This window comes from Chelmon rostratus, chromosome 5 (genome assembly GCF_017976325.1).
Source record: "Chelmon rostratus isolate fCheRos1 chromosome 5, fCheRos1.pri, whole genome shotgun sequence".
NCBI lineage: Eukaryota > Metazoa > Chordata > Actinopteri > Chaetodontiformes > Chaetodontidae > Chelmon > Chelmon rostratus.
Window position 1 is genome coordinate 3,402,658 of NC_055662.1, and position 12,939 is coordinate 3,415,596.

General features: G+C 40.4%; 2 non-coding genes across 2 annotated transcripts; one reads left to right on the forward strand and one right to left on the reverse strand.

The window, feature by feature from the left end:
- Positions 1-4,552: 4,552 nt before the first annotated feature.
- trnaq-cug lies at positions 4,553-4,624 on the reverse strand. Its single transcript has one exon. It is a non-coding gene; the product is annotated as a tRNA-Gln (tRNA).
- A 7,050-nt stretch (positions 4,625-11,674) lies between these two features.
- trnaq-uug lies at positions 11,675-11,746 on the forward strand. Its single transcript has one exon. It is a non-coding gene; the product is annotated as a tRNA-Gln (tRNA).
- Positions 11,747-12,939: the final 1,193 nt, after the last annotated feature.

Here is a 12,939-nt window from a genome sequence, read left to right on the forward strand (position 1 = left end):
AAAGTGGCCTGGCTTTGCTGATCAGGTAGTCAGCATTGCAGACCATCTGAAATGATAAGATGTAGACTATTAAACCAATCAATGCACATCACAAGCAATGTACAGTGTTCATTAATGTCATAAAGTCATGTTCACCTGAACATTAATGCTGTGAAAGGATTTCCTGTTCACAAAATGTCCCTCATGGGCACCTGAGGGGTTAGGTCAGCTAGTGGTGACCCACCACCCGTGCCTTGCTTGTGGGTTTTTTTTTAATTGCTATAAGTACAGACAATATGTGAGCAGGCACCCTCTGGGTACAAAGTATTTACATGCATAATATTTGTCAGGGCACTTACCGTTCTGCAGGATGTTCTTGTACTTTATCTTGACTTGCTGCCAAGTTCGTTTGGGCCCAGTCATGTTTAATCTGAAAATAATAAATTAAATTAAAAAATTAACAAAGGACACACATACATAATGAATGAAACAACAGAGGAGCATGAGGAGCAAATACGGAGCTGCATTAACATGATTTCACTCACATCTGCAGTCAATTTCACTGGTAGTTCCAGCTGTTTCATAATCAGAATACAACTACGTTTTTGGGAATGTTAACCCATAAGAACCCACGGTGGCACAGGTGTGACACGTCCAAATTTTCCTAAAACATGACATAATCCGAGTTCTCAACGCCCAATGTGACACATCATTTGAGATCTTGGACAGTAGGGGGTGGTGTTTTGAAAAAAAAGTCAGAAATGTGTACATGTGGTCTATTTAGTCTGTCTTATGTCCCCCATAATTTTCCTAAAAGCAGAAATGGGTCCGGGTTCTCATGGGTTAATAAACTATTTGGATTGTAATTGTGATGGTTTCAGTGGAGTCGTGAGTGTGTCTTTGTGCAATACTTACGCATTCAGGCGATCTGCAATACTTTGCCACACTTTCTCTCGTTGTTTTACGACAGTGGCGATGTTTCCTTTTTTTTAATTTGGTCTTTCACCTCTTCATATGTGTCCATAATTATCTCCTGCTCCAACGGGGAGAAGTACGCTGCACGAGATGCCATGGTGAATCAGTGAATCTGTGAATGATTGCGGGCCCTATTTGAGGAGCTGTGTGCTGCAACTTATCCAGGATTGGTTTCACCTGTCTTGATAAATCCGTGTCTACTTATCCTGGCTTGGCGTTTGTGCAACCAATTAAGCCTGAACTCTGTTGTTTTGGATTGGTTGAGCCAGGCTCAATAACTTATCCTGGATGTCTAAATTCTACTTTTGTGCAACAGGCCCCAGGTTTTACTCAGTGAACCTCGAGTTTCTCTGTGTCTCCGCCCTCTTTCAACCACACACCGTATTTCACCTCTTCATTCATTCATTGAGTCGGCAGACGAGTTTTGCCACAGTTCTGCCGTCTGTTATTAAAAAAAAATCATTAAAAATATCAGTCAGTGGAAGTCCATTAGGCACAGTAGGTGGTGACTTTTTTTCGCTGACATGGCATGTCCTTTTGATCATGATCCCGTGGATGAAGGTGCAGCAATACTGTGCAGAGAATGGAATATTCGTCTGGAGATATTTATCAGACCACGCATAGATGCTCTTGCTTTTCCAGACAGTTATCTTTTTGATATTGTCTGTTGCGCTGCGTTTTTTTGCAAATGGGAGTTTTCTTTACAATGTCGGAGATGCAGAGCACTTGAGCAAGGCGACTGTATGCAGGCCGGTGAGAAAAGTGTGCCTGGCCCTGAAACGGCTTTTACCAATCTTTGTCGTTTTGCCTGGACATAAACCCGTCAGAGTCATCAAGGGGGGGTTCCACAGGATTGATGATGTAGAGATCCGTTAAATGAATTTTAAATTATATTTGGTTAATGACGTGCTGCAACCTCAGACTGGGATTAGTCATTTTAATGTCTTCCCAGTGTGATTGGCTGCATAGATGGCACACATATCTCCATCACAGCTCCTTCACATAATGAAGCAGACTATGTGAATAGGAAGTCCATTCACAGCATAAATGTGCAGGTACATGTAGACTGACTACTGTTTCAAAATGTTAAAGACTGCATCATAGTTAAACATCTGTCATTCTCTGCACTGTCAAGATCATATGTGATGCCGGATACATTATTTCCAATGTGGAGGGTCTGTTCATGACTCAAGGATTTATCGTGAGTCTAACCTGAGCAACAGACTGCAACGTGGTAAGCAGCCTAAAGATTTGCACAATTCACTTGTCTCCCTCCTTTAATATACTCTAACTATACATTACAGGAGAGTTTGACGGCCTTCTGCTGGGTGACAGGGGTTACCCATGCCAACCCAGGCTGCTGACCCCTTACCCTGACCCTGAACCAGGCCCCCAACAGAACTTCAATCGGGCTCACTGCAGGACGAGAGCCCGGGTGGAGATGACCATAGGCCTGCTGAAAGCCCGTTTCCAGTGCCTACGTCACCTGAGGGTGACCCCTGCGAGGGCCTGTGATATTATTGAGGCTTGTGTTGCTCTTCATAATATTGCTACTATTACAGGAGAGCAACAACCTGCCCTACAAATGGACGACCCTGATGATGACCCCTTCCACCTGCCAGCTATGCAGGATGGCAGAGCAGTCAGAGACACCATATGCCATAATCATTTCCGAGATTAAGTCACCATCACCACCACCACAGCAGTCAAATAAATCAATAATACACATTTCATTTGGTCTTCTTTATTTCCTACAAATAAAAGAGCTTGTTTATTTAATGTTCCAATAGTTAATATCATTAACATAGTTCACCATGCACCCACCTATAACTTGTGCTCCAGTATTGCAGTTTCTAGATCTGCAATTTTTATCTTGCGGTCCAGGTATTGCATGTCTTTTTCAGTTTTTTGTATTTTTTTCAGGAGATAGATTTTGTAGATTTCTTTTACAGGTAACTGGGAATACATAAGGAGGACATTAAATGATACAGTTGCACACAAATTCCACAGACTGAACCTCTGGTGTTCACTGAATATTCATCTCACTGTGTCAATCTGTGCAGTGGAAGTTGAGGGACCTTCCTGCTGCTGCCCAGCCATGCCCTGTTAAAAAGGATGAGAATGTGTTAATACTTCAGTGTAGGCTAAATGTCACACTCTATATTCCACCAGAATGTCAATAAATGTAAATGGGAAGGCAACTATCAGCAACATATGAAGATGTTACCTCTATAGGCCTTTCTGGATCCCCCTCTGTGAAGGCAGCAGTCAGAGTTTCGTTGTAGTCTTCATCCTAGATGAGTGATATGTTTCAGTATACTTAAATGGACCATTTTGCAAAATCTTTGGAGTATTGCCTACTTACAGTTACAAGCTCTGTTGTGGCTTGACGTGGCTCCACCAGGCAGACAGTACCATCAGAATCTGTTGGGACAAACGGAGAAAAAAAAGACATGAAAGGAAAAGAAATATTTTTATGAATAGGCTTTAAAATATATACATATAGGCCAAGGCATATTACATTTTATGAAGGCACTTGTGTCTTGGGTGGTGGTCTCAGAGGATGAACTCCCTCCAGGGATTCCCTCAGCCACTGGCCCTCCTACATTCTGGCTTAGGGACAGCTCCTCTGCCTCAGTTAGAGGTGGCGGTGCTGGGCCACCACCCGTTCTTCGTGCATCTGCCTTCTTTCTGTTGGCTGAGTAAAAGTCTGTGTTAGTTTAAATACAGGCTTAATTATTTAACATAACATGATATAGATGAGAACACTTTTTTTTCATTTTTAAATTTTATTTCATTCGTTAACAAAAAACAAAACATATGAACACAATATACCCAATTTTACAATGAAAGGTAGCAGAAAGAAGAAAAAAACTTATATTTATGTGTGTGAAAACAGCATTATGTTGGGGATAAAACAACTGCACAAACAGCCACTTAATATTTACTTTACAATGTGAAACATGATAAAAATGAGGTAGCTACCTCCATGAGCTCATGCCGAGGTCTGACTTGTTTGAACAATGTTTTTATATTTCATTTTAAGCTGCTGCCAAGTGCGCTTCTCCCCCGTGGGATTGCCCCTAAATGAAATAAATTAATAGGCAACCATTCAAGCAGTTTTGCCCTGTAATATTATTGTGATTTCAAAGGACCACATTTATACTCACGCATTGACCCGAGCAGCAATGTTCTCGCCGTCTCCCTCTCCTTCGCAGCTGCAGCAGTGTTGGACTTCCGTCTAAAAACGTGTTCATGCTCGCTGTATGAGCGCATTAAAATATCTAATTCCAGTGGCGTGAAGTACGCAGCCTTCCGCTTCCCCGTTGCCATGGTGACTCCTCAAATCGGGGTTCCATTGATGCTGTCTTTTTTATAGTTGCGGTGCACGCGCTTAAGTCGAGGTGAACCTACTCTGAGTTCATCAAACTAACTCAAATCTGCTGTTGTGGAATCGAAAACTCAGAGTTGATCAACTCAGAGTTCAGGGTTACACTCAGAGTTTGTTGAACCTGCTTTGTGAAACGGACCCAAGAACACAATGTAAGCCCGTCACACAGGTCTGATCACTTTGCTTTGACAACTTGTTTTTAAAATCAGGTTCCACCGAGATTTGAACTCGGATCGCTGGATTCAGAGTCCAGAGTGCTAACCATTACACCATGGAACCACTATGCAGCACCTGGCAACTTCACTGGAACACCCGTACATGATATCACCATGTATGGACAAGTATGTTGATGCAGAGAAAAAGCAATCCTGTACTGGCTCGCCCACTTCAGGAAGTGAGCTAATCTTCCACAGACAAGAGGTGATGCAGGAAATTGCAACTAACCGCTCGGCCATCCTGACTATGAAAGTTAAAATGTAGTGGACATTTTCAATATGCAATCATATATCACAGCTCATCCTTCTTCAATAAGGAGCTGTGTTTGCCAAACATGCAAGCGCACAGTCCTGACTGGTTACTTTGGAACATTAGCGCTGCATCTCGACTGTGGACCTGGTGACTGCCGTGATGAAAAACACAGCAACACAACAACAGTTGCTGCCGTCATAACGTTCGAGAAATGAAAAATCTTTGTCAATCTTCTGTATGGATTGCGTTTACACCCGCTCAAGATCAGACCACAATGAAAGCCAGACTACCTCCAGATGTGGTCACGCAGGTCCGATCACATTGCTTTTACAAATCTCATTTGTAAAAAAACAGGTCCCACCGAGATTTGAACTCGGATCGCTGGATAGAGTCCAGAGTGCTAACCGTTACACCATGGAACCAAAAGTTTTTTTTATTATTTCTATTTAATGTTGCTTTATATTTGAACTCCACTACATTTCAAGGAACTCTTGTACTTGCCACTTGACTACAATTAAGCATAAAAACACAGTGATGAGATTTCTGTATTAAATATGGTGAAATTTATAGGTTTAACTACCCAGCAGTATATAATGTCAATGCTTGCTCATCCTATCCAGTCCAATATCAACGATATATTACTGATCATAGGGGTTTGACACTTTAGGTACATTTTCATACATCTATAACTGCTCTCACGTAACATTCTGACCACAGAGCAGTAATTGTACTTGTCACTGATTCTTGGGAATTTGGATAAAACATGTTGTAATTTTGAAAATAAAAAGTTAGTTAAATGACAAAAGCTTAAGGTATATCATTATAGACCAAGGTCTTGGCTGTTCAGCAATGTACTGCAACCTCCTCATTTTGTATTTTCTTTTATAAAATAGGCGTTTTCAAGTTATTGCTTTGTTTTTGTCAACACCGTCAGACACAATAAAAAGCAAATTATTTTATATATATGTGGTCGAATATGTATTTATAGTTTTAAAATCATTATCTGGCATTCTTAGTATACATATATACTGTTAAATGTTGAATACTCACTTTTGTTCATTTTTATACTGTATACATATTTTAGTATTAAAAGAGACTATTACTTTAATAACTCAACAGCACTGAAGAAACATATTGTAAGCATATTCATTTAAAACAAATAAAACTCCCTCTGACGGTGGTGACACTAATCTGACGGTGGTGACAATTACAATAGCAATAACAATCCTGAACACTGTGATAAACATTTTCAAGCAATATAAGGTACAACTAAGCAATATCATTAAAAGCACCCCATCCCCATATAATCAAATATCAAATCATCATAAAAAATAGTCATCACCAGTAGGAATAATGTACAATGCATCACTGACATCATCTAGTGCCCCCTACTCATAAAATAATACATTATATTATTCTGTAAACTGGACTGTAAACTGTATATTGGGCGTGAAGAACAGATAAGAATTGGCTATTATTAATACAAGCACCCCATAAGTAACCCCTCCCCCCCCCCAACTAATATAGATCATATTTCTATAAACTAGACTGTAAACTAGACTATAAACTGTGTATTGGACATGAAGAAAAGGTAAATGAATAACTACGTCTTACAGTCTTTTTCCATTCACTGAAATGTTTCAGAATACAGAACGCATTCTGTGTAAATACCACAAAACACACACATTCATATTTGACCTCCCGTGAGTATTCCCTGACTTTTTTACATCACTCCACCACTCATTTAGCTTTATCGGGAAGTATACGGTGTATATGTTTCTCCTCTATGAAGTCCATGACTTCAGCAGACAGGTCGTATATCTCCCTCGTCCTGCTCACACGACCTGGTGATGACGGTTCCACAAGTTTGACCAGAATATGGTCAAATGGTATGAAGCACATATCCTTTCCAGATGCTTTTGGATAGAATCGTGTGTTGGGCCCATGAGGGTGGAAGAACTCCACTTCCACATCTTGATGATGAGCGTACACAGTGACAGCCTTTGCTAACCACCAGTTCTGGTCATAAATGACCGCAAGCCAATCTCCACAATGAACTAAATCAGCAGATAGCTCTGTCACAGTCCCATCAGGACCACTCTTGGTCAGTGTTTCTTGCTCCATTGGCTCTTGCTCACCTTCCTCCCATTCCATTTCCTCCTGCGTTTCTGGGTGATCTGAGCCCTTTCTCTTACGTTCTCTTGATGCTTTTTGTCTACGTTTCCAAGCCTTTCTCTGACTTCTCTTTTCCCTTTCATTCAAGTCATTGATATTTTTTATCTTCCCTTTCTTTACCCTCTTCTTCCATCTTTGAGGTATTCCTCCTTCAACTCTGCATCACTCTGAATTTTCTCTCTCCGTTTCTTTTGATATTCCCTGTTTCTTCTCCTTCTTTCCTCCACAGATAGCTGCTGCCTAGCCATAACTTCCTAAAATACATAAAGTCAAACTTGAGTGTAATGACTATGAAATTGAGGGGAATTACAGTGAATGTTAGATTTGGTTAAATGTTGTCATGCCATTTTTATTTGGCTTTAGTCATTGGAGATGTAATGACACAAGCCAAATGAACATGGCATAATAGTGACTTGAGAGAGGGGAAGACACATCCCATCCCCTAGGGTCGGACGATATGGAAGAAATATAGGGGGAATTACAAAAAAAAGGGATTAATGAAACATTGCAGGTCATATTGGTATTTATTGTGAACAACAATTTTATTCTAGCCTCCATTAAGGACCTTTTGGAGGTTTTTGTCACCACCGTCAGACTGTATGTCACCATCGTCACCATCCTGACGGTGGTGACAAAAACCTACTCTTTCACATGATATGCATGAGTTGTTATCATTAGCCATCTTGCTTCCCCTCTGTTGCTAGCTACTTCATACCTCTTCTTAAAAAGTATACATTTATGTCAAAATCTAATGTAATATTTTTATACAAAAGAGATGGTGTTGACATGTTATGGTTGCGACAGTAGCAGTTTCCAAAAATATGAACCATTTTAAGAGAAAATTGCTAACTTACAGGAGCTTGAGCGATCTTGAAGCGTGCAGTGGAGCTGAAGGTTTGAAAATGGGGTCCTCAGGAATGTAGCTGACCTTGTAGGTGCCTGATTTTATTGCTTTTTATAAATATCTGACGGTGGTGACAATATGTGGGACACATTTTGAGCAACCACAAAATAATAGTAAATATTGTTCAAACCGCCCAGTTTGTAGTTTTTATACATATTGTAATGACTCTTTCATGTGGTAAATATATTATTCAAGTCAATAATTACTTTTTGTTTTTTTAATCAAGTTGAAATTATTATCTCCTACCTGAGGATAACTGATTTTGTAGGCCATAGGCCAGCATATAATCATTAAATTAATAAAAAATAAAAATAAACCTATAAAAGAACCTTACATATGTGCAAGGACCCCCTGATTATAACCTTGATTCTTTTTTTCATGAAAATGTTAATTATTTCCAACAGAATTAGCACTTTTCTTAGTGGGACATGTTTTTGCCAAAGTTTCAAGAACCAGTGTTGTGATAGAGTTTTTTTTAGATTGGGCTATTACTACATGTACTTCACTGAAGGATCTGAAAACTTCCACCTCTGTATATGTGTCTTTTTTGGGTTGTTCGTTTGCTTGTGAACAACCATGTTTGGTTGATGGTGTTCGTTATTACTGAAGACAAAAGCACCATCCTCTGTCAACACTGATGCATTACAAGCCAGACATGCCGGCACTGGCTTCTGTGTACATATTCTACCACAACATACATATCCTGTAAGAGCATAAAGCTTTTCTGTGTATTGACTGGATTCAGTTTTGTAATCCTGTCAGATGAAGCTGGATCTGATGCACAAAATAATCAAACAGCGTCACCTGCTGGATTCTTGCTGTATGTACACAACAAGAGGCAAAACATTTCAGACACAGTGTGGATGATGTGCACGCTGAAATATATTTTACTGACTCTGTACCTGATATACTTCCCTTCGTATATGTTGACCTCCATCTGGTTGCAATGAGAGCAACTCATTCACGTAGATTTGGTTGTTGAAGACTTTGATCTCTCCTCTAAAATGTCCACACAGCCAATCACACAGATGCTGTCATTAACCTGCACTCGTGCTGATTTGGTCAGCCGAGCTGTCAATCGCCACTGTTCTCAACACACCAAAACAACCACTGGAATATAAAGTGGTCACATCTGTAACCTTTTTCTTCCTATTTACAATTATAAGACACACTTTGTTTTTTTTTTTGCTACAAATCCAATTACTCTATTTCAGGCTGTAAACAATGTTATCTTAACACACAAGACACTTTAGCCACCACATAATTCCATAAAGTCAAATACAGTTGTTGGGTTTAGTTTAATTTGTTTATTTTTCAGAATTATTCATTCTTTGACTCGTCGTGTTGTGTGACCGAGTCTTGGACAAGTTTACAAAAATTAAATATACATAGAAAATGAATGCACTGACACAAGTTAGATTCAAACATTTCTATGTAAACAAAGTGAAAAAGTGCTTTCCTCAATGACAATAAAAATAATGCGCAGTGCATAATGTACTGACACAAGTTAGACTTGTCAAAGTAAACAAAGTGTAAAAGTGCAGTCCATAGTAATGTCATCATGTCCATGATTTAATCTTCAATAACCTTAGCCCGTGGGTCATATTTGGCAAATTTCTTGGGTTTCTGAAAGCCTCGCTGATGTGTGTCAGTCCCGGTGGTTTCTTTGCGGCTGGCTTGCTAACGTTAGCGTCTTTAGCAGCCCGGGCGTCCTCATACGCTTTCCAAACTCCGTCAAAACGATGGTTATGAGTCAGGTGGCTGATCAGGTTTGAAGTATTACAGCTCGTGCTATTTCTCCCTCCTCGTGGAACTCGCTTGGAACATTTCTTACGAATAACCAGCGAACTGTCTCCTTCAGAAACTCTGAAGAAGTCTCACTGTTTTCTGTTTTCAGAAGCACGCTGTGCCGCATGCTGCATTCAGGTTGTAACGTAAATTCCCCCGTTCCCTCGTTTGCTCGTCGTTCTTTCGGCCTATTTCAGTTAATGTTTCTATTTTTTTATGTGTAACGTGTGGAAAAATACTTCGAAGATTAATTCAAGTCAGCAACGAACTAATTTTGATCGAGTTAACGAGTTGTTTTCTGACATGAGGGGGTATTTTGGATTTTCCCCAGTGAGGAAGAGTTTTTCTGATTATGCCTGACGTCACTTGAATGCAGCATAGACTGCAGGCCATTCTGAAAGCACCGCCATGCTGATAAAAATATGAATGGGTACTGTAACCCAGCCCTAATTTCAGCCAGTTCAGGCTGTTATAATGTTTGCTGAATATGTAATGTCCCTTTAATTTTTTACGACAACACCGTAATACGGCTGTTTTACGACCGCCACTGTGTTTGTGACAATGTGCGGGCTCAGACAGTCATTGCTGCAGCAGGATACAGATGTGCTCTACACCTCCTTGCCTCGTATTGCATGCTGATATGAGACTTTCTCACGAGGTGAGCGTTAATACTCACTATGTAATGTTGTCTGCCTTTGTTTAATATGTTGCGTTTATGACGGTCAAGTTTTAATAACTTTGTTAAGGTTATTAGCATGTTAGCCGCGATTTTAGCTAATCGTTAATCAGCCGCCATGCTAGGCAGATGTTGAAGTAATATCTATTCAAATTGTGTTGGTTGAAAAGCAAACATTTAATGGTGATTTAAGCCAAGCTATAAGACAGCGTGTTGTTTTGTATGGTGGGGTTTTGATCATTATTTCATGAGGTAATGTGTGTTTTTGTGTAACATACATTAGATAACACTGTTTGTGACAATGTTACTGGTGGGATCGCGGGCTCAGACAGTCATTGCTGCAGCAGGATACAGATGTGCTCTACACCTCCTTGCCTCGTATTGCATGCTGATATGAGACTTTCTCACTAGACTGATCCTGTTCCCCTGGGGCTATTGAGGAGAAGAACTTCTGGCTTCTGTCACGCCACCTCCTGGACTTCTTTCAGAGTTGCAGGCATTTTGTTTTGTTTCTTTGCTGGCCAGCGCTCTTTTTTGTTAAAGACTCTTAAAGTACACCTTTGGATTTAAAGAGACTCCTGATTGAAGACCATCCGTTTTTTTTTGTTTTTTTTTTGGACTGAGATAACTGCACAATTGTATTAATAATTAAGTTTCCTTTAAGGTTCAGATTTAAAGCATTTTCTTTAAAGTGTGATGAGGTTAGATGAACTTCAGTCCTGTAATTTTTGTAAATAAACTGGATCGATAGTAAACTGCTATCAGACTCTGAGTACACTCTGTTTATTGGTTACAGTACCAGTGCATTTTTCTGCGTTTGTGGCATCCATGTACCTTTACCTGTCGTGTGTTGTATTTTTTGGATGAGCAAAAAACAGACATGGTCATTTGATCACGACAACATTTACTCATCATATATTACATTTTAATATGTAAGAGCTCGGAGTGTGCAGGCCGCTGCTCAGGACTTTTTCTGACTCTGTGGCAGCCTCTGCTATCCTCTACGCTGTCGTCTGCTGGGCCCCGGGCAGCACAGAGCGGGACAGGAAGAGACTGAACGAGCTGGTCAGGAGGGCCAGCTCTGTCCTGGGCTGCACACTGGACTCTGTGGAGGAGGTGGGTGAGAGGAGGCTGTTGGCCATGTTATCGAGACTATTCGTCATGATATCGGACTTATCGGAATGACCTCATAATTTTCCTGTTCTCCCCTAATTTGTGTGCTTTGAAAACTGTTTATACGTAAGTCAGTTTATATATATTATATTGTACCAGTGATATGTCAGAAATTGTTCTCCAGCTGTCTGTATAGTCTTCTTGTGGTTCCATGGTGTAATGGTGAGCACTCTGGACTTTGAATCCAGTGATCCGAGTTCAAGTCTCGGTGGAACCTGATTTGACAGCAGCAGACAAATACAGTGCTGGTGCCTTCTGCCTGTCTGTATCTTACCATGCTTCAAGCAGAGGCTGTGTTGTTTCATAGTCTAACTGTGTGTTGACCAGTTTGTTTTGGGGTTCTTCTGCACTCAACTAGTTTGTCTTTCTGAGACAAACTGAACTAAATACTTTAATTTGTTAGTCCATTTTTCTGTGTTTGTGGCATCCATGTATCTTGACCTGTCGTGTGTTGTATTTTTTGGATGAGCAACAAACAAACGTGGTCATTTGATCACGACAACATTTACTCATGTCTTGATTGTATTTTCAGAAAATGTACAATATCATGAAAAACATCATGATATACTAAATTATTCTGTGATCTCGCCGTACAGTACAGTAGCATGATCGATTATGAGACCACGCACACTCAAACTGAGAAACTCCCTCCTGTACAATATGTGCACAGAGCACCAGGTTGCCTTGAGACCAAAGACTACCTGAGGATGTCAGAAAGCAGCCGTAGCTGCAAGAAAACTGTGTTTTCTCATTTCTCATTGTCTCTGAACATGCAAATAATTGCTGACACGTCTTCCTTGGCGTCAAGTCATTGGCAGCAGTTCCACTTAAAAACAGCAGCTGTAAGAAGTGGGATTCAAACCCACACCTCCAGGGGAGACTGCGACCTGAACGCAGCACCTTAGATATACGGTATATTACAATATAATACACGATGGAATAATGTATCACGACTCATGTTTTGCCACAACGCAACAACATGTAAGGTCACACAGGTCTTATCACTTTACTTTTACAACTGTCACTGACCCTCCTGTGGAACACTCTCATACATGATACAATACAATATGCAAGAATATATCGTGGCTCGTCTTTTGCCACAACGCAACATCATCATGTCAGGAGCTGTGTTAGCCATACATGCAAGTGCAACATTAACACTGGACCTCTACTGTGTACCTCCCGACTGCCGTGATGAAAGCACAACAAACAGCTTTTATTAGAAAACCGCAGTGAGAACAGAGTATGTAAATTATGTGTCGACACACGCACAGAGATACAGGTTGACGAGATGTCAGAGACTGCCAACCCATTCGGGATGAGGATGCAGTAGAAGTGCATTCTGTCATTGACACCAAACACAAATAACTGCTGACAGTCCTCAGGGTCATGTCATAGGCAGCAGCTGCA